This window comes from Ambystoma mexicanum, chromosome 3p (assembly GCF_040938575.1).
Source record: "Ambystoma mexicanum isolate Mex_15411 chromosome 3p, UKY_AmexF1_1, whole genome shotgun sequence".
Taxonomy (NCBI): Eukaryota; Metazoa; Chordata; class Amphibia; order Caudata; family Ambystomatidae; genus Ambystoma; species Ambystoma mexicanum.
The window spans coordinates 501,929,710-501,953,845 of record NC_090925.1 but is presented as its reverse complement, the minus strand read 5'-3'; the positions used below and the strand labels follow the sequence as shown (position 1 = coordinate 501,953,845).

Here is a 24,136-nt window from a genome sequence, read left to right as displayed (position 1 = left end):
TAGCCTTGGAAAATGCAAAGTGACTTATAGAACATGTTTGCAGGCTCTCATAGGTTATAGCTTGGGTCATGCAGTGCCTTGTTTAGGCCCCACCCATCACTATTTAAGCCACACCCAACATTCAGGCCAAGGCCCCATGTTGCAGCCCACCTCAATTTTGCAACCCACTTGAAGCACTGCTTTTATAAAGCGCCTTAAGCCAATGCTCTGTACAGAGAGTAAGAGCAGTACAAAAAATGAATAGTAACAACAATAAAATAGGAAGCAACCTGTCATGTTCACCAAGATGTAGGAGGTGGAACTTCAACGACTTACGAAATAAAGAGTAAGAAGAAATAGAGTGGAGAGAATATGGAAGAGCATTCCAGTCTAGAGGTGCCAGGAGGGCGAAAGAGGGAAAAGTGGTACCGGGTACAGGGAGGACGGGAGCTACTAGAAGAAATTGGGATGTAGAACAAAGAGAACGGGAAGGAGTATGAAATGAAACAAGAGAGGAGAGATAGTCAGGTGCACGACCATAGAGAGACTTGAAAATAAGACAAAGACATTTTATTTAAGTTGAGAATGGAAAGACAGCCAACCAAGAGTGGAAAGAGATAAAGAAATGGAGTCACAAAAGGAGAGGATACATAGAAGATGGATAGAAGCTTTGAAGACAGATTTTAGAGGAGCAAGGCGAGTAGCTGGAAGACTAAAGAGAGTGGTAGAACAATAATGCAGTCGGGAAATGATCAGAGAGGATATCAGTAATTTTGTGGCCTGAAAAGTTAGAAAGGGACAAGTTTTATGTATGTTGTGCAGATGAAAGTGACAGGCGCGTGAGGACAAAGAGATATGGTGAGTGAAAGACAAGGCAGAATCAAAATGAAGCCCCAAATTCCGAGCAGTAGAAGTAAAAGAAAGCTGAGATGGGGAAAATAAACCAAAGGGCAAGATATAGGAGGAGGAAGAGTATTAGTGTGAAAGAAGAGAACCTCAATTTTGGTAGCTTTGCGTGTAAGATAGTGAGCCGACATACAAGATGTAATAGCTAATAGACAGGAGAACAATCTGTAATGGATATCAGAAGAGAAAGAAGAAAAAGCCAGAAAGAGCTGAGTATCGTCAGCATAGAAGTCATGTGAAAGACCAAACAAGGAGATAACAGTAGCAAGAGGGGAAGTGTAAAGAGAAAATATAAATGGACCCAGAACAGACCCTTAAGGGACACCATGGACAAATGGGAAATTGTCAGATGTTTTACCGGCCCAGGAGACAGAACAAGTTCTTTGAGACAAGTATGACTGGAACCAGGAAATGGCAGAACCAGAAAAACCAAAGGAAGCAAGAGAAGCCAATAGAATTGAGTGATCAACAGTGTCGAAAGCAGCTGAAATATCCAACAGAATAAGGAAAGATGAGTATTTGGAATAGTGTTCAGTGAGCAAAGAGTTCAGAACTGAAAGAAGAACTGGTTCGGTGGAGTGGCAATGGCGAATGCCTGACTAAAAATGTGGGAGAATAGAAGAATTAGAAACAAAAGTAGAAACTTGAGAATATACCAACCGTTCAAGTAGTTTAGAAGGTTGTATACAAATTGTTCGAGTCACAATTGCTTGAATGACAATTGACCTTTTCACAATTGACCGAATTGTGAAGGTTATTGTTACATATGTGCGGGGGGAAACCCCCCACAACTCCCCACCCAATGCAACCCCCCCCACCAAAAACCCATATATATATATATATATATATATATATATATATATATATATATATATATATATTTGCAGTCAGTTGTGAAAAAGTCAATTCGGACCCTTGAAATTAGGTCAATTGTGTTTGAACAATTGTGTTTGAACAATTTGGGTAATACCGTTTAGAAACAAAGGGTAATAGAGAAATAGGATGAAATTTGAAACAAGTAGGGGTCGGCGGAAGGTTTCTTTACAATTGGAATAATAGAAGAGTGTTTAAAATGAAGGAAAAGTTGATGTGAAAAGACAGATATTAAGAAAGGAAGTACGATAGGAGACAAGGGATGGGTACACTTTAGGAATAAGTCCCGATGGGATAGGATCAATGGAAGAAGTAGTTGGATGAGATTTGGGCCAGTAGGAGAGAAGTCTCTGTATTGGTGATGGGTACAAAGCAGGAGATAAAAACAGAGGGAGCTGAAACAGGAGAGACAGGCAATGTTGCTGAGGCGGAGGCTTCAATGTCAGAGCGGAGAGAAGCCACCTTTCGAAGAAAAGGATTCAGCCAAGCCAGAGGCTGAAAGAGTGGAGTTAAGTAAATAGTCACTAGAGCGTGGAGAAAGTAACCGTGAGAGGATTTGGAAAAGACGCCTAGGGTGAGTTGACTGTGTATCTAAGTAAGTAAGGGATAGAAAAATAGGAATGTTTAGAAGAAGATAAGCAGTCATCATAGAGAGCATGACAGGAGAAATATGAAGAGTAGTCAGCCGTAGACTTGGATTTAAGCCGATGTCTCTCAAGACGGCGAAGAAAGCGGTGCATGGTGCGAAGATGACGAGAGAGCCATGGCTGGGAAAGTTTACAAGTAGGATAGAAGGGAGAAGTAGGGTAGAGTGTGTCAAAAGAAGAAGATGGAAGAGTTGAAGCAGCCTCGTCAGCAGACAGAAGTGCAAAAGACGAGTGAGAAGGTAGGGCAGAAGTACAGGGAGAAACAAAGAGTGGAATATTGAAATTGCACAGGTCACAACGATAGAAAGGTAATTTAGGGGGAGAATCTACAGAATGTGTAGGAACTTGAGGAAAAAGTGATACAGAAAGAAGGTGATGGTCCGCTAGATAAAGAGGAAGTGATGAAACAGAAGAGGCAAACAGAGATGAAGTTAAAATGATGTCAAGGCAAGAGCCGGAAATGGGAGAAGGAGGGGTATAGAGAGGACATAGGAAGTGAGAATTAAGGATTGAGAGCTGAGGAAGAGCCGTGTGGGTGGAGAAGAGATGAAAATTGAAATCACCCAAGAGTATGAGAGGAGTAGAAGATGGAAGAATAATAGAGAGAAGAAGATCAATATCTTTACAGAAGGTGGCGGCTAGTCCAGGGGGATGATAAATAAGGAGGAAAGAGAAGGGATAAGGTTTAGAAAAGGAATTAAAGGAAAATTCAAATGACGAAAACCTAGGAAGAGACAAAGTCGAGGACACACTTTTAAAGGAGGAATGGTAAAGGAGGAATGGTATAGGATACCAATACCCCTTCCCCGGGCCAGGGGACGCAGGGTATAACAGAAAGAAGCCTGAGAGGTACTCACGGATGCAGCAACCGTAGTGTTGTGAGAGGGAATCCAGGTCTCTGTAATACAGAGGATGTAAAGGTTAAGCCTTAGGAAAAGATCGAGAACAGCAGAGAACTTATTGCAGAGAAATCTGGCATTCCATAGGCCAAGATCAATAAGTACAGGGTTGGAAATACAGGAGGGATAGAGAAGATTAGAGTAGTCCTGAGTAGAAGTAACTCGACAAGGAGATTGATTGCTTAATGGTAGCATAATATTACAGACAGGAAGAAGGAGGAACAATGTTACCAGCAACAGAATGGAATCAATCCGAGAACCAGCAATTTTCAGTGATGGTAGTGTTTGTGAATTGAAGACAGGCAGCACTGCCATGGCCTATCCTGAGGTGGTAGTTCATCCAATGCTTGGGGGCAGACACGGTCTGGGTTAGACCACCTCTGTCCGTGGACAGCGCAGACATCAGGACTTTGCCTGACTTTGCCTGGGCTTCACCCAGGCAGGATGTTATGTAGGCACATCCGGGCCTGATGGATGGGTGCATGGGGGCAAGTTGCAAATACCTGGTTGACTGGAATGGTTAAGGCCATTAAGAGAGATCAGGGGAATATCCGCTAGTGATATTCATGCCCTCCCATCTTGTGGTCAAGTTCCATTAAGCAGGTCCCCTCGGTCCTTGCTATGGGATGGTGCGTTATGGGTGTCGGTACTTTCAGAATCCCTAAATGAAGCAGGAGGCAAGGAATGTATGATTGTGCATTAGGTGGGAGATGCTTTGCACTCAAGGGCAACAAGAGGGGTTGGAGTGAGGTGCTGAGCAGTGAGAAGAAATACATGCCGTAACAAGTTATTGCTTCAGACAGAAAGGCCATTCCCATTCCTAGATGGTGACAAAGGCCTGGGGCAATGATATGTCCTACACAGGAGTCTTTGTGGGACAATTTCCTGAAGTATCAGGTGCAAGCATTTAAAGTGTTTGGGACCTTTTTCCTACTCATGACTAGCGTGAATCTGTGACAAAATGAATACTGTTCTGCAGCAGTACAAAGGTGAGTAGGAGCTAACTGCCTACTTAGCTCTCGCACTACTAAAAACCAACAGTGATCTCAATCATAAAGGTTAAACTGGCAGAGTCAATAAATATGTCTCCTCCCCTTTTAGCGGTAACATGGCCCAAGGGCAAGCTATTCTCTTAAGAAGCGTGTGAATATGATAATGGTAGCAACCTAAACAGCAATAGTACAAGAGTCCAAAATAAAGAACTTTCCAGTCAAGGTAGTATACAAATATCTATATTTTCATTAAACACAACAATATACAAAATAACTGACTATAAAAAACATTAGCAAAAAACCAACCCTAAGGAAACAACACAGAAGATGCAGAACATGAGGATATATGGATTATGGGTAATGAAGCAGGGGTAAAGAGCAAGAAATGGCAACAATGCCACTTGCAAAAAGACATGCCTCTCAGAAAATTCTGCTCAAGGTTGGGTAAGCAATCAGTATGGTTCCAAAGGTTGACCAGTGATGGCTTGAGCCAATCAAAAGTACCTTATTCTCTTCTTGGTGGTTTGACAACCTGATGAGAAGATCCTCTTGGTTTGTTGTGCTTGTTCAAAGACACAGCGGTTCAAATTGTTCTGTAGTGGTGAGCATCTTGTTCGAGCTGGAATGGTGACATTCTCTGCTTGAGTGATGCGGCAGCAAACTGGTTAGAGTCAGCAACACATCGGTTTGAGGTTCGAAGAGAGTGGGAACACAGGAATCCACATTCTTTGAGTTCTCTGCCACTGCAAGTCCTAATCCAGGGCCTCAGGGACAAGATTAGTCACTCACAGTCAGAGTTTGACACTGCCATGGAAACCTGTCTTTACATCACAACTGGAGAACTTTAGAAAGGACTGCTCTTCCCACATGGCCTGAATGAATACGTCTTGTCTTTCAGGTCCAATATGAATCAAAGTAAGAAGTGGAAGACCCCTCCCTTATAGAGATAAGAGATCAAAAAGGTCAAAAGAGATTTGGAAAAAGCAAGACTGTTTTAAGGGGTCCAATCCCTGTTGAGGTGAAAAGTGACTCTTGCCTTCTTGCATCATACCCACAGTGATCTGCTCTGCATGAAGTGAATGGGACAGGAAGGAAAGAGATGCCAAAAGAAAGCCAAGATGGAGAACTCTTCCTCCAGTCCCTTCAGCTCTGTCTGACTATTGTAAATCCACCACCTTCCTAAGCATGAGTTTCAAGTGCCCTTTGGTATGCAGCATCCAGGTGTGAGGCTGTCTCATTTGTTATGGATGTGACTCTTTGAAGTATGGTTCCCAGGAAAGATCAAAATTCCCAAGAGATCAAAGAGAGACAGCTATCCTGCATATTGTCCTGCTGGCTGAGGCAAACCCAGGCAGTTGGGATATAATCCACGTAGCCTTTCCATAGCTCACAGGGTTGGCATGAGCACACATCTGATGTGGCTTTAATAATGGTGTGTGCTACCAGTGATACAAAACCCCAGGTGCGGCTTATTCTTAGATTCTTATAGAGCACCCTGACACCAGACAGACAGGCTGCACTTTTTTGTATGGTTTTTGATCAGAAGTGCAGTTTTAAATGCACCCTCTCTCTGTCTGCAGGGACTTTGGTGTTACCGCAGCTGTCAAACAGGGCACATGCGACCTTTGAACCTGCCCTGTGTGTCACTGAAGAACAGGAGCTGCAGATCAGGAGACTGATGCAGCAGGACATGTGTTCACTATGCTTTGGCATGAAGCTTTCTAAAATGGGGATGTCTGGTAAGCAGACCACCTTTTCTGAGGTGGAACTACCTGCATCATTTCATTATTAATACAAATCAAAATGCCAGGGCTATTATACCGTTACCATTTGGCAATTCCATACAGAACCATGAGAGTTTTGCAAGAGACTTGCCCATTTAAATCTGATTCTGGGCAATTGTGCAGGGTTATTTATTCATTTTATTTTTATTTTATTGGTTATGTATAATGTGCTTAAAATCAGGAAGCACCCTGACTCTGTCAAAAGTCATCAAAGGAACCAAATTCATTCTGGCATCCATCATCAACTGGTCCACCCCCTCTTCAAGTCATAAGAGAAAGACGCAAGAGAAGATCCTACTTCTAAACATTACTGGAACCCGTTGCGAATACCAAAAGAGAGATTTCTGATGAAGCTGGAATCGACAATCGACTCGGCCTTAATTGAGGAAGATGTCAGACATCTAATGATCGCAGGAGATTTGAATGTCGACCTACTCACTCGTCAGGCAAATCCGGGTGGCCGGGCTGCATTGTGGTCCAAATTAATGGACTCAAGAGACCTGCACAAATTGCCTCTTATAACCGACACAAAGCTCAGTCATACCCCAACGTGGGAGAGAAATGGGGAAGGGGCAGCCATAGATTACATCCATGTGTCCAGAAGCCTGTTTTTTTATTATTTAGTTTATTGAAATTTACATATAACCAAGCAGAACATCAGATTTATCAATGTTAGAACTATAGAATTGCCTTTACTCACAACCTACTGCATGTGTTGGGACTAATGGCATGAACTCTGACATTTTTGAACTTGAAAGAGGCACGAGACAGGGTTGTCCATTGTCACCCATCTTGTTTGTAATTGCTATGGAACTACTGGCTGTGAGGATAAGAGAAGAGGTGAGACGCAAGACTACGTAGCTCATACGACTCTGAACAACACATGCTCAAGGAACATCGCAGACTATTCATCAGCCCTGGCAAAAAATAATCTAACCACCCAACTTCGACAGTTCACGTCTTTAATAGACAACTGGTGGAAAGAAGCAAACAAGTCAGGCTTTAAAGCAAAAACAGAGGAAGTAACGAAAGCAGTTAAACAGTACCAATCCTGGCTGAGAGCCACCAAACACCAGAGAAATCAAGACGACGCAGAAACGATGCTGCAGACAATCTGCAGCAAAAAAATGAGGGACTTCTGGTTGTTAGTCAACACCAATGCAAAGGGCGATAACCAGCTACTAACCAACGCAGTGGGAGATCTGAGGTGGATCAAACACTTTGAGCAACTGTACAGAGCCCCCAAGAAACCTCCAGCACCCACACCATTAACAACAAAAGCCGAATGTCAGCTCCCCACGGATCGAGAAACCATCATCAGCAAAATTAAAAAACTTAATGGCTTGTGTGCGGCGGGACCGGACGGCATCACTAACTTTGTTCTAAAACAAAGGCCCGAAAGCTGGGTTAAGTTCATCAGGGAAGTATTCAAAAACTGCAACACATCGGCAGCCATCCCACCGTCCTGGAAGAAGGCCATAGTCTTACTGATCTTTAAAAAAGGCACAAGAGACAATCCAAGCCACTACCGCCCTATAGCCTTACTAGACTCAATTGGGAAACTTTTCGCATCATTCATTCTGGAAAGTTTCCAGGGCTGGGCAGCCACCGCCAAAATGATCGAACCATTACAAGCAGTTTTTGTAAAAAAACCTAGGGACGACAGCCAACATCCTTGCCGTGCGTGTCCTGAAGTCTAAAGTAATAAAGAGCCATCCTAAAATCTACATGGCGTTCATCGACCTGACTCAGGCCTTTGACTGCGGCGACAGGACACTTCTATGGGAAACATTGGACAACTACTACTGTCCACCAGTAATCATGAACCCCATCAAGGAACTGTACAGTAGAAAATTGATGTGTGTACGACTGAACCAGCAAGGCCTACTGTCATCTTGGATAGAAACCGATCGAGGAGTGAAGCAAGGATGCCCCCTCACACCGGCAATCTATAATGCATACATAGCAGATTACAAAGCGCGGGAGAACAAAGTTTGCACTTTTCCACCAAGGTTGGGAGAAGAGAGAATATCAAGAATGCTATACGAAGAGGATATTATCTTGATGGACCAAACACCGATAGGCCTTCAAAGACAACCAACGAACCTTGACTCCTACCTGCAAGCCAACCATCTACAGATGAACCGAGAAAAAACTAAAATCTTGATCTTGGGAAAATGCACGAGAAAAAGAGAGAAATTTGCCTGGACGATACGAGACGAGACTCTGGAGATTGTGAACGAATTTAAATACCTCGGAGTAACACTGAACAAAAACGCCAAAGAAATCCCGATGTGCAAGACCCTTCTGAAAAAATGACGTATTCTGATAACACAGACTAGAATCTTATCCAACAAGTACGGCCGCTTCTCCCTGTCTCCCGTCCTGACATTCTACAGGATGAAAGTCATCCCCACAATAACATACGGTGCCGAAGCAATGCCTTACATCCCGGCAACCTTCTTGCAGAGAGTAGAAGGTCTGTACTGGCTAATAGTACTAAATTTACCACAGTCTACACCAGTGGTGTTGATCAGGAGAGAACTAACACTTCAATCATTAAGCTCCATCGTGACTCGGAGGACCTCCTGCTCTATAGAAAGACGCGTCTACCACACCCACCATTGATACTGAAGGCAATAGAGCAAGAAACTAGGGCAGGAACGTGCAAGATGCTTCAACACTGGGCGGAGAAAAACAAACAACAACTAGACTGAGCAGGCTGCTCCCAAGAGGACCTCATCTCCAATCCAGGAAAAGTAAAGAGGCGCGTGATGGGGAGAGACCGGATCCAAACCCTGCAAGAAGCACAAGTTGTAAAATCTACAAAGGACGGACCTGGCAATCCGGCAAAAGTTAACGGAACCAGATCCTACCTACTAAAGTGCCCATCCAGGAAGCTCTGTGAAAAATTCCTGCGTATTCGATTGAACATCCTATACACAAAGGAAATACTGGTTAGACGAAAACAAGCAAACACCAGCCTCTGCCGATTCTGCACTCAACCGGACACGATCGAAACACTTAAGCATTTGCTATTAAGATGCAGGGGGGTTGACGCATCACGCACCCTCCACTTGGGCCGCCTATTCGGCGATGCTTACTGTTTTGATGAAGAGGAGAGATGGAACAATCTGATGAGTGGAGAAAATACCAGATGGACCATAGCCGTGGTGGGCTTCTTTGCAAGCCTAGGCCTATTGAAACGCCCGGAACCTAAAAAAATAAATAAAACTACAACCTGAGGGGAACAAACTTCTCCTCTAGAGGGGGAGGCTGGTACAATCAGGATTTATTGCGAAGACTCCAGACCGAGAGACCGATCCTTAACAAGGAATCTTGTAAAAATTGTTTTTTTTGTTTTAACAATTGAATCAAGTAAAAAAAAAATGACAAAATGTAAATGTGCTTAATACCCTGGGGTTTCTAAGCACCCACCCGGGGATTGAACCTGTGTTAGAGTAGGAGAGGACCTAGACAAGAAATGGAAAATGGATTCCAAACCATGAAGGAGGTTTAGCCAAATCCAGACCTCTGTGCTGCTGAGCAGAGGTGACCAGGTATGACAATATTACTGTCAGGGAGTAGGAATTTAGAGGGGAATAAATAGGAGATTGACCCATTACCCCTTGTTTGCCCCCTCTACAGATCTCTGAACTGCTGATGATTTAGCGAGAGTCTGATTTTGTTATTTTATATAATTCCCCTTTTACCCCAGGGGCATCATGAATTTAACAAACTATTAGAAACGTTGCAAACTGGATGTTATTGGGGGTCTGTGGAGATCAGCAGCTCCTGCAGAATTCCACTTGCCGGACCGGACAGGTTGTCAACCAAGCGCATAAGATTGAAAGGGAAGAATAAGGTCAGTCCCCCTTTAATTGGTCCATTCGAGAATGGACAGGTGGTGGGCCTGTGACTATGAGATTAAGGTTACCCCAGGGTTTGAAGTTTCACCCAGCTTTGAATGTAAGTTTCCTAAAAGCTATTGGAGGAGGTCCCTTCTCTGCTGGTTACAAAAGGAGCAGCATGTAAGCTGTAGGTGCTCTTTGATCCGAGGGGTAATTGCAATATTTGATCCACTGGAAGGATTACTGTCCCGAGGCGAGGGCCTGGGAGTTAGCAAGTGATGTGTTCTCCTCTAGCTTGGTGGTGAACTTCATTCAAGTCAATCCACTAAAACCAGGACTTGGGGCAGGGCTTTGTGGGTGGGGTTTTTTCAGGTCTCGCTGGCCAGTGGAGCTTGGGGAGTGCTGTTCTCGTAGGGTTTTGTCTTTTAGACCGGGCACTGGCACTTAAGGGGTACCAGTTAGGAAGCGGATATCAGGCTCAGTGGTCATGGTTAGGGGTGGCGTGGAGGATATCTTGTTGCCTTTCTTGACAGATTTCCTTTCAGATCAATAGGCCTTCCCCATTCCAAGATGGTGGGGAAGGCCTGGAGGAATTAATCAACGTGTGGCAGCCTGGCAGTATAACATGCTGGAGAGTGTTCTATAATTGCCTTTAACTGTGAGCCTCAGCAGAGAAAAGACTCACAGCCAGACGTTTTTTCGAGGGACATTATCTGGATTGCTTGGAGGACCTTGGGTCGTTTAATGTAACATTTACTTGAAAATTGACCATAGCATAGCTTCATTTCAGAGCTAGCACTGTTTATAAGCTGCAAGTATACTTACTCCTCATGGTCACAGATGGTCACTAATCGCCCGTGATGATAGTGAGTCGATCAGTGTCTGTGGCCCGTAACCGATCGCTGGGCTTGCAGTGGGACATAGGCCTCTTAGCAGGACTCGCACTCACTCAGGTTAGTCCAACAAGAGAGCGTAGATCTGCCATCATGCTTCATGCACGCAACCTCTGGAGGAAAAATACTGCAGTGCAGAACTTGTGGGAGACACTGACCGAATTCCAGTGGGATAGCGAGAACAGAAGCACGCGTGCAGAGAAGATGTTGCAATTATGAGGAGAGGAAAAGTAATTTACAAAAGTAGGTTGTGCTCAGTCACCCTGATACTGAACAATTCACAAAGGGGATTTACACATTTATGACGTAGTTAGAGATGGTGAGGGATAGTTGAGCCCAGTTAGTTGTTAGTTTAGGTAGTAGGCTATGTGAAGAATAATTTAAAAGTAACTAAGTCAACAAAGGAAGGTAAAGGATTGTGAGGGTTTCAACCGTTCGAAGGAAGACTCAAAAGCATAAAACGTAACCAGCAGCAAATTTCACACTAGAGAAAATCAACAAGAGACTTTAGAGTGGGCAGTGCGAGTTCAGTTTAAGTTAATTATTCCTATCTACCGGATATTTAGAGGAAGTGTGGGAGTACAGCTCCCCCAGTGGGGGGAAAAAGGAAAAGGTCGTGAGGGAATACATAGGGAGCAGTAACGGATCTTGTTTTCTCACCTTTTAGAACTGTGACGAGCTGAAGAATTATTATTTCACTTCCCGGAAAGGGGTGTCCTGAGTGCAAAAGTAGCTACAGTATTGTCGCAGGTAAGACACTGAAGAGGGCCTGCGGGGGTGCAGCAGCTTCTGTGGAATACTAGATGAGAGGCCCTGACGAAGATGCACAGGGCGCTTTGGCATAGCGGGACTCCATACTTCTGTAACTGTATCCTTGTCACCCAACGCTGTTGCTCACGGATGAAAGGTTCTTGCAAACTCGCATGTGGTTTGAATCAACAACGTAAAGCGTAAAGCATTCTGTGCACAGGAGAATTTAGCCTAGGGGTCTTCAAGTCTGGCCCTTAAAAACTCCAACCACATCAGATTTTCAGGATAACTACTGATGATGTAAATACCTCGCATTGCAATTCACTGGTGCAGATTCACAAATATCTCAGTCAGATGTATGAGTGCGCATGGCGCACCGCACTGCGACGCATAGACGTGTGAGGAAACCCATCGGAAAAAATATAGTATCTGCAAGAAGGTGCAAAACATGCACAAATAAATGGCATTTTATGCCATATTGGACATATGACGTCCTTTCATTGACACCCGTTTTTACGACGGGTGTTTTTACGATGAATTTTTGCCGAAAAAACTCTGACTTCTTTGGGGGGGGCGGGAAAGGACATATAAAGGTTTGGTGGGGTCGGGAATAACAAACAATAGGTAGAGGACATGGTGTTTGGGGGAACCCGCCAAAATAATTTAAAAAAAAATGTGATTCTTTTTTTGGCAAAAACTCTTCGTAAAAACACCCGTCGTAAAAACGGGTGTTGATGAAATGACATAGAACCCACTGCACGTGGTGACCATGTTTCTAGCGCATCCGTCAAATGTGCGCATTTCTGACCCAAATGGCAGTGCGCATCGCATTAGATGCGGCAAAAATTAGCCCAATTACCCACAAAAACATTTGCAAAGCATTAAGTGCCATCTAAACCTCGTTTTGCAGCAACTGAACTTTCCTGAAACATAAAAACCACAGCCAGGAACAGAAAGCTGCTATCCAAAGACAACCAGAGTGGCCAGGAAGGAGAGAACAGCAGAAGAGCCGGGAGCTTCCCTGAGGCTGGCGTGGTGCCGATAATTGACTACAGGGTAGCTCTCTTCTGTTCCCATGCTCCCCTCTTCCATTTCCACTACGTGCTGCGCGATGGCCTTAAAGTGGCAAGTAATGTGGCATAACTCCCACCCTCCAGTTACCTCCACCCCTCTAGTGTGTTCCATTTCTGGTTTTCTCTCCACCCCTTTCTCCTTTTCCCTCATTCCCTCTGTTTCCGCCTATGTGCCTATGAAGAGCATTTATGGCAGCATAAAGCCACCTTGGCGCAAGTATTGTGAAATAACAAGTTATATCCTCCCTCTCCCTCGTTCCCCCTTCCCTCGCTCTTGTTCACACCTTCTCTCTGCTGTACCATCCTTCCTTTTATTTGTTCCTGCACTCTTGTTAGGTTTCTCAGCAGACTAAGTTTTGACTCCCCCCTGGCGGGAGCACAGTATGCTATGGACAAGCGTCAGCGCTTTGAAACTACTACAGTGGTGATTCATCATTGTACTGATGCATAGTAACATAACATAACATAACATAACATAACATAACACAACATAATATAACCTATATAGCACTGTGAAGCTTCCTCAGGGCAGCAAAGGCACTTTGCAATCACCCAGAATAATGCACCATCTTGAACACTCCCCTCCCCTTTCCCGCTTGTTCCTTCCCTTTTGGCTGATCCTGCCACTCGCTCTACTGCACCCCATCGCTTACCCTGAGCATTTTGAATAGCATTTGGTTGATATAACCGGTAAAAAAGCATAAAACATCGAACAATATTGTACATTAATTTCTGTAGCATAATTGAAGGACTTACCGTGCCTCCACTCCATTGACGACTATGCAGTTCTTTGACCTATACAAATTGACGCCGGAAGATCTAATAATCAACTCCCATAATCTGTAACAGCAAAACAGAAGTCTTCTTCCTAGAAAAAAAAATATCTGTAAATTGTTTTTTTTAAAATAACTAGAAAGTGTTGATTGAATATTAAAGCGCCCTCCTTTCAATCATATGAGCATTGTATTAACAACGGAGGGGAAAGAAACAGAACTGCTATTTCAGTCTTGTTTTTGTTTCTCTAAACAAGAAGGTGTTGATTTTGTTTAGCGGTTTGTAAAGACATTTTACATAGAGCAGCAGTTTGGCTGTTTTAGCAGCAGTATTTCCAGAAACAGGAAAAGCTCAATCATAATTACAGGGGAATTCGTGAACACAAACAAGAGGTTGTTCTGCTTAAGCCTGGTGAGTTGAGGTGGCCATTTTGCGGCCAGACGCCAGACATTCTGTGGAATAGCACGCTCAAACAGGTGTTTGTTTACATCCCTCCAGAGAGCACCTGAGAAAAGGCCACTTAGCTTGATTAGCAATTTTGGCTTACAATCAACAGCATCTCGCCGCAAAAGCCTTTCACCCCATCACGAAAGAGACCACTGGCAAAATGGTTTACTCCCCTCCTCAGTGCCAGGAAAAGGAACAAGAAGAAGCACGAACTAGAATGGAGGAAATAATACAACCAGACAAAAAAAACGCATTACCAACGACAAATCCGATCTTACAAAAAGGAAATTCAAAAATCAAAAAAGAAATACTACGACACCCAAGTCACCAAAGCCCCCAACACACAAAAAGTACTGTTCAACATTATAAACAAAATGAGAAACCCACTGGGTTGCAACAACGTTCCGGTACCTTCACAGAAACTATGCAACGACCTTGCGGACCACTTCAAGAATAAAATCAGCAACATCCATCGAATCATACAGCAGACCGGTGAACCAAAACGCACAACCCACCCCACCAACTCTGGAACTACAGAACAAACCTTTCCACAGATATCAGTAGAGACATTTGTCGAGCTGGTAAGACATAGCAATGAAGCAGGCTCCCCCGTGGACCCATGCCCTCCAGACATCTACAAATCAATACTCATGCAGGGCAGACTGTTGGAATACTTCAGAAACCTCTTTTACCTGTCACTCACAACAGGAGAAGTACCACGATAATTCAAATCAGCGTACATCAAACCACTCCTCATGGACACAGCAGGCAACATTCCCTACCCAGCAAAACTGCTAGAAACCTACCTATGCAAACTAACAGAGGAACACACAGAACAATACCAGTGGTTGGACTAGGCAAAAGTTGGCTTTAGACATATGAGAGCGACAGAGACGGCACTCCTATCTGTCTTGGATGACATAAGGACAAAAGCAGACTTCAACAAAAACGCTGTCCTGATATTACTCGACCGCTCCATAGCATTCGACATACTCATCAAGAGACTAGAAGAAATAGGAATAACCAATCTAGCCCTGCTCTGGATTAAATCATTCCTAACTGATAGAACCGAAACTGTCTGGGTGAGACCCTTCAAATCCACCCCACGAGTCACTGACTGTCGAGTACCACAAGGATCGTCCCTATCCACAATGCTCTTCAATATTTACCTGACACCGGTAATCAAGCTCATCAAAAGACACAGCCTCACCTGCTACAACTACGCAGATGACACACAAATCATCTATAAAATCAAAGATGCACAAGAAGAGAACACAACGCTGGAAGACTGTTTAAAAGAACTCTACAAATGGATGAATATAAACAGCCTCAAACTCAACCCAGGCAATACAGAAATGATGGTTATCTCGAAAAACAAGGAAAATAACCATTATATCCCATGGCCCAGAGAACTAGAAACAGCATCCACACCATCGAAATAGTGAAAAACTTGGAGTCATAATGAACAACATGCTAACACTAGAACCACAAGTAAATGCAATAATCAAGAAATGCTTCTTCCTACACACGATAAAAAGAATCCTACCATTCCTCTCTTTCACTCATAAAACACTGACCATCATCGTACAGATCATGTCCAGAATAGACTATGCCAACAGCCTTTACCTCAGAATGCCGAAACACCTGCTGAAGAAACTGCAACATATCCAAAATGCAGCAGCCAGACTTCTCCTCAAACTATCACGAAGGGACCATATCACCCCAGCGTTCAAATGTTACACTGGCTGCCAATCAAACAGCGAATTACATTCAAAACGATGTGCATAATGCACAGAGCAATTCATGGCGAAGGAGCTCTCAGATCAAGCAATGACATCCGCCTGGAACCAAAACCATACACAAGAAAATAATGTGGATGCTCTTCATTCTCCCACCTGGCAGCCAAAGCATGGAACACTCTGCCCAAAGAAATACATAATATGAAGGATCACTGAAGATTCAGAGAATCGCTTCAAACTTGGCTCTTCAGCTTACAATCAGACAGGAACGAGTAAAACAACAAAGACACCACTGAAAATAAAACAGGCCACAATGAACACGCATAGAAGGAAGAAGCCGGGGAGTAGGGAGCCCAGGATATACCCACCCCCAAGCGAACACCTACTTTAGGCATCACCTAAGGACAGACACACTAGCTGCAGACAAGGGGACACTAAACAACAACTGGCACCTGTAAGACAAGGAGCACATACAAATCGGGAGGGCGGGAACCCGACCTAGAAACTGGAGGAGGCAATGGCTGGCAACCCCCTGGCAACCTTATGAGAGACGCTAGTACCATACCCAGCTCGACCCAAGGGTGGGGGCCCTCACCACATGTCTACCCACAGATCACCAAATAGTTACAGAGACGCAACACCATTATGAGCAGAACACGGCGAGGGACTCGGTGGGTGACGGATGTCCAAAAGCAACAATGTAATAAAAGCCCCACTAACCCAACCGCTAAACCTCAACTCTCCTCTCTGCATACACCTCTCAAACTCTAAACAAACACAACCATATCCTTGCACAGCAATACGCACGCACTTCACTACACTGCAACAACAAAACAAACCACAAATAGCCTTGCACAACAGCGCATGGGAGTCTACAATCCATAAACCGCACCCACGCTCAGCGAACAGTGCTAACTGAACTGAAGTTGCCAAACAGTACATGAAAAACGTCTCACTCTACCTTTGTCCCGCAATGCCCCACTAACCCACCCTAGCCTCTTACCTTTCAGAGTCGCCAGTGCGCCAGGGGACCACTCCGGTGGTGATAGTGTGCGGTACAAATATCCATTAACAATAAAGTACAGACGTCACACACTCTGCTAAGGCACAGCTATGGCAGAATTGTGAAGATGGAAGACAGGTGCTTGTGGTTGAACGTGCAGCAGGTAACGCAAAACTAGCCCATTTTGTAAGTGGGGTTCAGGCTGGAAGGGCCAGAGGTGGCTGGGGTGCATCGGCAAAGAAGTCAGGGGAAGCTGGGAGGGCTGGGCTTGGAGAGGGAGACAAGAGCAGCCGGATTCATAGTGGACTCTAGGAAGGCAAGAGGTAGTACAGCAGATGGAGGTGGGGAGAAGCTGGCACGACAGCAGATCATCTCAGCATTCTGAGCCACTTGACTGGCTGTGCCTCACCCTCCTGTGGGCTAACATCATTTCATCCTTTATTTATTGTTAACACCACTTTAGGGCAGCCTGGACTAAAGGTGTCAGCATGCTTTTCAAGATTGGAGTGGCTCGATGCCATCAGAATCAGCAGAAAGAACACCACATGCAGTGTTCACAGACAGGAATTTCACCATATTGGATTCCCCCAGGATGCCCATCTGCTGGTATCTCGCCATGTAGGCATCAGCACCGCAATACTCCGGCCAGTTCTACCAAAAGCGAGCCTGCATCCCACCCAGGCAGTTGATGAAAGGCGCGCTAGGCTGCTCGTGGTAAGACATCTCTGGCCAGGCTTCACATACCGAAAAGAAATTCCTCCCAATTACTATGAAAAGGATTTTCTTGGGATGAACAAAGATCCCCAGCAGGGACCCCTGCAACCTCCCCACCCGCGCTGCATGAGTTTGCCCCCAAAAAAACAAAGTCTGGGTGTGCCCCAAAAAGGATGCACCTATTGCAAGTACACACATTTCCAGTCCCTAGAAGAGCCTTTGCCTCATCTCCGAGGAGAGCACCATCGTGTGGACACCCCAGCACCCTGCAGCATTTGAGCCCTTTAAACTTGGTTGCCTGACGATGTACGGGTGCTGGGAAAAAAGTCTTGGATGGAAGTGGGCAGGATGCCCAAAACAAAATGTACAGGGTGGGCATGAAGCAACCCAAGATAGGCCTTATCTCTTCTTATGCGAGTCACTTCACTGGGGTAGCTTCAGAGTACCCCTTAGCAGGTTCAGAAGAACCCTCAAGAGTTCTAGGCCATGAGTCCGAACCCTGACCAGCGTCTGTGTATTGGGAAAGAACCCAGGGGACTGCAGCCAGGAGGCAGCATGACGCACATGCGACTCCTCTGTGACAGGTTCTCAGGTCATGCATATGCCCTCAGAGGCAGCTCGACGAATGAGCAAAAGAAAGCCCAAAGGTCGGGTAGACAGTTGCCACCCTACGCTACCCCAAAGAAAAGCTCAAGCCGTGGAAGTAAGCCCAACGGGCCTGTAGACAGCTCCCAATGCTGGCCTGTCAGGGACCATTGAAAGTGCTGATTCGCCTACCTTATGGGCATCGTAAAGTGTGCAGCCTTAAAATGAAGTGTGTCAAAGCCAATCTCAAGGTGGCAAAGTGCTGTAAGTGACAAAGTCATTTTGATCTCTCAGGTTCTAGATATTAGTTGTGCCCTTTTTAGTTTCTCCAATTAGGTGGTGCTAAAGCGCTGCCTACAACCCAAAACTATTGTCATGGGAAGTGAGTATAGGAGAGAGATAGGATGTGAGAGGGGTCACACGACATGTGTATGTTGTTTGGGCATTTATGCACCCATTGACCACCCAGGGCCGTGCTGGCCCCTGTTGCCATTCCACCCACTATCCCGCCTGACCACCCAAACATATCCCCTATGATCTCTTTGAGTCTAGCTCTGTGCTTTTTGAGCAGACATCTGAACCAGCGCTTGATGTAATAAAACTGTCTTAACCAAGTGTGCCTTCAGCCGCTTGCTTTGTAAGCCATATGCATGTCCTTGCATTTGTTTCTTGCAAAGAAATCCCATACAAAAACAATCATTTGGCTCCTTTATATGTATTTGAAAGGCACGCAAGAGGCACTGGCATAATATGCCCAGCTAGGAGCACCATTTGGCAGCTTTTGCCATCTTGTGGAAAGGAAGTACCATTTGGTAGTGCCTGAAAAATGCAGAACCCATGCCTGCAAAAAAACTCAAAACCTTTGGCTTCGCCAGTGCTTTTTGGCACTTCTTCCTTGCCATTAAAGGTTTTCTTAAGAAACATTTCCTTTGCAAAGGGGCCTCAACCAGTATAACAGCAGTTCTGCTACTTTATCTTTCAGCTGTGCCCACTATTCCCGGGAAGCATGTATTGGCAATGTTACATACATTGATGAGAAAGACTCACAGATTGTACATATGGACACAAAATGGCTTCCAACATAAGGATGGAGAGTAATTCCATTCTGAGATGCTCAAACTGTAACAGGCGCGTCACGGGTTGCAGCGGGTGAAGGGGACTGGGCCTATATTGTTTGGGGTTCCCCATTAGCACAGCCTGACTATGGACCACATGCCATGCTGCTAAAAGAAAGTTACAGTCCTGAAGAACCAGTAAATGGCTGCTTTCCTCACTAAGGGGCTTACGGGACAATATATTTACAGCCACGAGTGTCAACTCTTATCCTAGCCCATCCCAGTTCTGGTGAGGTTGGTTTGGCCTTTCGCTGAGCTAGCCAAAGTGTCAATGTACTTATCCAGGCAATGGATTAGGTCCTCCTGGTAGTGGAAACTTTTTGGCTCGCACGACCATTGTACGATGAATACATACCAAAAGAGATTTAGTAGAGCCGCATTTGCAACGTCAATTAACCAAAACTAAAGGTGTGCCAAGCCATAGAGGGGTCCAACATCTCCCAACACAGGGCAATGCCCTCCGCCATATGGGGATGGTGGGATATAAGGCCCATCATGTCCAGGTAATTGTCCCCGGAAAACCAAATACTATTGTTATTATTGTCATTGTTTTTTTTATAACAGGCTTAATACCAAAGAGGTTTCTAAGCGCGGACCCAGGATTTGAACCTGTGTTGCTCTGTGTTGTTTTGTTTCCAAGACGAGCGCTTTGCCACTGAGCTATAATACCCAAGCCATAGGTATTTCATTTGATGAAGAGCAGCCCCACTGAGCACTGGGGGATTTACAGAGGGCATTGGCATTTCATGCATGAGAAGTGGCACATATAAGGGAATGGTGTGTTGGTCCCAGTTCAGAGTGGACTGCAGAAGCAAGAGAGCATGCTGTACTGTTGCTTATACATAATGATACTCTACTGTGCAATGTAAAGTACAGGGAGCTAAAGTAGTCTGTCCAGAATCACAGAGCTATGTGGAAGAAGAGCTGCTAGGATTTCAGCCTCAGTCTCCAGTTCCAATGGTAAGCAATCTGGTCAATGCACCACATCTCATCTCTTTATGGGAGCCCTTCTCCCGGCCGCCAACCAATCATACTACAATATTCACGATTTTAGGGTCTATAGGGTGGGGACTGAGGTATCGTGAGCCTTTGCCGTTAGGGCGAGGTCAAGGGTCCACAGATGCACAATACCGGGATGCCAATTATGTCATTTGGGGGTCACCAGGGGTCGCAGCTGTGTTCTCCCCTGATACCCCATGCAATCTCCCTTGCTACCCCCGTAACTGATGCTCCTAGAGTAGCGGGCCCCTCACCACACCAGGTCTGGGAGTGCCCCGCTGCCTTCTTCATCCATAATGGTGAAGGCTGTGCAGGGGCTTGCAGCGCAAGAAGGAAGCGCTCAGTAGGGGTGGGAGCCGTTCATGAAATGTGGCACGTGTCACATGCCACATTCAGCTCCAACTCTATCTCCTCTGGCTTTCTCGTGGCTGATACATAGGAAGCAGGAAGGTCTCCCGGCTTCCTGGTTCCTGTTTGTGAGCAGGACAGAGGAACCGAGGGTGGCCTGAAGTGATGCACCAAAGCTGGAAAAACAGCTAAGAAGGCTTTTCAAAAAAATGTTATGTGTGTTTTGCATGTGTGAAGTGCGTCTCAAATGTGAGTGGTGTGTAAATGAGATTAAATGTGATTGTGTGTGTGTATGGATGTTCTGGGTGGATGGGTGCTTCCCTGTGTAAACAATGCAGTGAGAGTTTATGTAAGAAAAGGTGTATGAGTGAGTGACTGGTGGGTGAATGAGTATGAATTTGGTAGTGTTGTTTGAATGTTCTGGGTGGGTGGATGTGTGCCTATGTGGAGAATGCAGTGTGAGTGGACGTGAGAAAAGGTTTATGGGTGAGTGAATGGTGGGTGGGTGGGTGAGTGAGTGAGTAGGTATGTGTGTGTGTAAATGTTCTGGGTGGGTGGGTGCCAGTATAAATTTATGTAAGAGAAGGTATATGGGTGTGTGACTAGTGGGTGAATGGATATGAATGTGATTGTGTGAATGTTCTGTGTGGGTGGGTGCATGGCTGTGTGATGAATGCACTGTGAACGAATGTGAGAGGAGATGTATGGGTGGGTGAAGGGGGATGTATGCGTGTGTGTGTGTAAGGCCCTGGGAGACTGGGGATCACTATAGCATTTTGGATACATCCTTTATTGACTTTGCATGTTTTACGGGTATTGTCAGGCAAAGCCGAGTTTATGTGTGTCATTACCTGCCTAGACCGACATTTTGGTAAGGCCAGTGGAGTCATTGCTTACTGTGGCATGACATTTATTACTTGTCACCTTTGATAAAGCAAGCATGATAAGTAGTATTACCTTGCTAGACTGACATTTTGCTGTGGTGACTTGTATATTTATTACTGTAGCATGACTTTTTATTCACTGAGGATATATGGTGAAGCAAGGATGATAAGTGTTCTCATGGGCAGACTGGCTTACATTGGAACCAGTTTGGACTTGGTTTCCTATTTTGACATGCCACTTGGACAAACCAACAGGAGTATTTCCCTACATAGGAGAACTGGCATATTTTGGCAGAGGCAGCTTTGTGCCTAGTGCCAGTAATGACACTATAAAAAACATCTCAAAGCAAACAGGAGTATGTTCTTATATGGGAAAACTAGCATATGTTGGTGAAGCCAGTATGGAAATGTGTGGGCACAGCCAGCATGAAAATGTTTTTTATACTGGCATATGTTGAAGGGACCAGCATGGCAATGAATTGGGAAATTCATCTTGTGCGCTTTTGATGACTTGCCTCTATTGTACTTTAATTCCATGAGTTGGCCTACAAAAACAATTGCAAACTGTCTAGCTTTCTACCCACATTTTCACAGAAAGTGTGCTGTGTAATGCACGATTTCAAACCATTATTCAAAAAATGTTCTCATGGGTGGGGGAAGAATCCCCCTGAAGATCCCACCCCCCAACCCGTTTTCGTTAGTTCGGCCCCCCTTGCTATGCTCGGTCGCAATTGCATATTTGTGGCAAATATTTACACCCTCCAATAAAACAACTCACCAGCCACCACTGGTGGCTGGTATATTTCGGGACCAGGCACCGCCCCCTTCTTTCTACGCTAAGTGAAACATTTAAGCTTTGATTAAAAAACATATTTACTTCTTTCACTTGGAGTAGTGCATGCCCCTACAGCCGCATAATCATCATGTACATTGCACACAAGTAGTGGTCTGGGCTGGCCCGGGGTGTGGGGTGCCCTGTGCTTTAAGGAGCTTGGGGGGGGGGCTCAGCTTAGCTTGCAGGGGGGCCCCCAAATGTTGTGCTGTGCCACTGATTGGGCTCTGCTCACCTTGAACGCATTCAAGTGTCATGTGAAGGGTTGAGAGGGGCCGCAAACTCAACCAGGTCCCTGCTCTGGCGCAACAAGGTTTAAGAAAAAAAGCATTGGGAACAGAGTCTCAGAAGTGAGAGAGCCATGGAGCGACCCACCCCTCCCCACTTAAACTCCTTCTTGGAAAGGGCTTTGTGGAAGCTTCATTCATGGGCCGGTCCCGGTGGCGGGGGATCACTGAATAACTCACCTCGTGCATAGAGCTCTGAAAATCGTATATGCATTGAGGGAAGTACCCCGTTAAAAAAGATTGAAGAAGAGTCATTTATCAAAGCCTAGGATATTAAGGTGTTATGTTCGGCTCTGGGTTGTGGGGGACAACATGTGGTTGCTTGTCACATAACTTAAATATAAATGCACACAGACAGATGGCCTCTGCCTACACCCGCACATTAGGTTTCTTTGGAAATGGCCCAAAATGTTGCCCTCCCAATTGCGAAGGCCGAAATGGGCGACTTTTTTTTTTAAACACCCCCTTTGCACCACATATATATTTGGGAGGTATGGGATATTATAGTAATATGGTCGCGCTGTGGTGGGTCTCCCCCCACATATCTATGTGGTGTAAAGGGGGTTTAATTAAAAAAGAAAAAGAAAAAAATCGGCATTTTCGGTCGTCGCAATTATGTGTGGTCTCAGTGATCACATAGGTCTGGTTTCTTCTATCGTAGTGGTAGCTGACTCATAGATACATTTATAACCAGGGAATTTTGTTGACACTAAATCCTGGTCAATGATTGTATTTTCAGTCCTTGCCCGTGCAGAATTTAGCTCCTGGGTATACAGCAGCACACGCCTCCCCTGGTCAGTGCTTTTTGGCTTGTTTAACACATCAATTCAACAGATAATGAGCACTTCTGTGTCCCTTTATCTATAAATGTTTCATACACTAGCTGTGGAGATTTTGGAATCCCTGTTACAAGTACTGCATTATGTATGTTTTATATATAGACTCCACATTGAATATGGAAAATTACATTCCCCAAATGTGTGATCGTGGACAAATCTTGCCTCCCTCTGTGCCTCGGTTCTTATATCAAGCTGAAATTAAAGCACCTGGAAACACAGGTGTTAGACGCATCTGAAGGTTGTGTGCCATCACTTCCTGTAATGTCACTAGGGGGCGGGGCCAAATGCCATCACTTTCTGTGATGTCATCGGTGAACAAGGGCCATGTGATTTCACTTCCGCTACCCCTGGCATTTCGACGAAATGACGTCCCTGCGGGCTGCGTGATCCAAATGCCCCCATCCACTGGACTCAAGGTGCTGCAGGTTTGTGGGGTCAAACATCAATGCCACTCCCTGTCTAGAGATGTGAGGGACAGGCCTGAGACACCCTATAGCCCCATGCCCTTGCCCTTCTTTAGGGTATTGCCATCTTCCCCACCATCACTGCCAGAGGACAGGTAAGAGGAATCGCAAACCTCCCTCTACTCTCCCTGATCCTCCTCCGCATACTCTGCCTCGGAAGGAGAGGCCCTTAGCTGGTCAAGAGGGAGGTTACAGTGTGCTTGGACGCTTCCCCATGTACTTGATAAGGATTCAGTGAGCGGATCACTTCAGAAAGCAAGCTTCATATGGAGCTTTGCTCAGCAACCCGTGCTTCGGCCTACCTACCTCTCCTCCTCTCAAGTGAGGAGCGGCCGGAAGACAAGGAGGAGGAGGAGAGATCAACCTCCTCCCCAGGAGGATGGCAACTCGTGAGGTAGCGGTGGCTCTCGCTGCATCAGGCACTGAATAACTGCTTTCGACATTCAGGAGTGGCCTGAA

The 24,136-nt window shown here is 45.2% G+C and overlaps 1 protein-coding gene across 1 annotated transcript in view; it reads right to left on the bottom strand.

Annotated features, from left to right (window-relative positions):
• Positions 1 to 24,136, bottom strand: part of RIPOR3 (RIPOR family member 3) — an 898,683-nt gene that overhangs the window by 663,708 nt on the left and 210,839 nt on the right. Inside the window, exon 2 of the mRNA XM_069651171.1 lies at positions 13,404 to 13,515. The gene's annotated coding sequence lies outside the window, so the exon portion shown is untranslated. The remainder of the gene's footprint in view (positions 1 to 13,403; positions 13,516 to 24,136) is intronic.